Genomic DNA, 1473 nt, shown 5'->3' on the forward strand with positions numbered 1-1473 from the left:
AATCACTGTTCTGAGTGCTCCATCAATCTCGGTCCAAGCTGTTGCTTTTATTTGAAATACCTTCAATAGTGACCCTCACGTGTTTTGGCTGGATTGTTATCAATGACCCAGTTCAGAGCTATTTCCTCCTGAAGGAGGAGGAAAGAAGGTCTTTGGGAAGGTAAACCATTAATGAACTGAGGAGGTGGTGTGTGCCTGTCCCCTGAATTTGGTTTATGTGTAACCCTCCATCAACAGCAGTGGCTGTGGTGGGAACCATGGGGCTGGCCTGCATCAGGCAGCATGGCCATGGCCTCTGACTGGCTCATGATGCCTGCATCCAACTACTCTGGACAGTAGTCAAGGACGATGTGTACCAGCCTTCAACACCCAAGGGAAGCCCCTTCAATTGCCATTTACCAACCAAAACCACTGCTATCGAGTCGATTCCAACTCACAGTGACCTCCGTTGGGTTTCCAAGATGCTAAAGTCTTTACAGAAGTAGGTAGTCCCGTCTTCCTTCCACGGAGCAGCTGGTGGGTTTGAACTGCCAACCTTCTGGTTAGTAGTCAAATGCCTTAGGCACTATGCCACCAGATCTCCTTGCCATTTGACAAAGGCTCCCAATAATTTGTCTGTAAGTTCATATGATGCCAAGTTGCCGGGAGAGTGGAAATGAAAACATGGAGTCCAGGCCAAGTCCGTAGTGAAAATGTGAGCTAGACAGTCTTAAGGGGAATTGAAAAATATTGTCATGTGTTTGTTGGGCAGTGAAACAAGAAGAACCAGCATCGTTTACCACCCCAGCGTGCTCTCAGGTATGTGTGTTGTGGTGGTGGTGGTGGTGGTGTGGTCATTACCTGCTCTGGAGTTGACCCTGACTCGTGGCAACCCTGAGCACAATGAAACAAAACACTGCCGGGTCCTGTGCCAGCTCCATCACCGATTGCTGACTGGACCATTGAGATTCGTAGGGTTTCGTCATCTGATTTCCAGAAGTGTGTCACCAGGCCTTTCTACCTTGTCTGTCTTAGTCTGGAAGCTCTGCTGAAACCTGCCAGCATCATAGCAACAGGCAAGCCTTCTCTGATAGGACGGGTGGTGCCTGCCCACGGGCTCCATTGGCTGGGAATGAGACTCAGGTCAGCCCCGTGGAAGGCGAGAATTCTGCCACTGGCTCTTTGTGTATCACTTACCCATTCTCCCATACTCACACGCAATAGGTACATACTCACACGCAATAGGTACATACTTCCCACACAATAAATATATTGCATGTCAGTTGTATGTCTCTTCAAGAATAAAGGGTCCGATCCTCTGAACTTCCCGACCAGGACTCTGAAGGATGCACTCCTCACCTGCCCCAGGAAGCCAGTGCAAAATGCAGACTCCCAGGCCCCACCTTAGACATTCCAATTTAGAGTCTCTGGGGTCTTGGGCCAGCAATCTGCATTTTTTCAGCCAGTCGTCCTCCTCAACCTGCCCACCCAGGA

Source organism: Orycteropus afer, unplaced genomic scaffold, assembly GCF_000298275.1.
Source record: "Orycteropus afer afer isolate SDZICR_OR568_19922 unplaced genomic scaffold, OryAfe1.0 scaffold00197, whole genome shotgun sequence".
In the NCBI taxonomy this organism is placed as follows: domain Eukaryota; kingdom Metazoa; phylum Chordata; class Mammalia; order Tubulidentata; family Orycteropodidae; genus Orycteropus; species Orycteropus afer.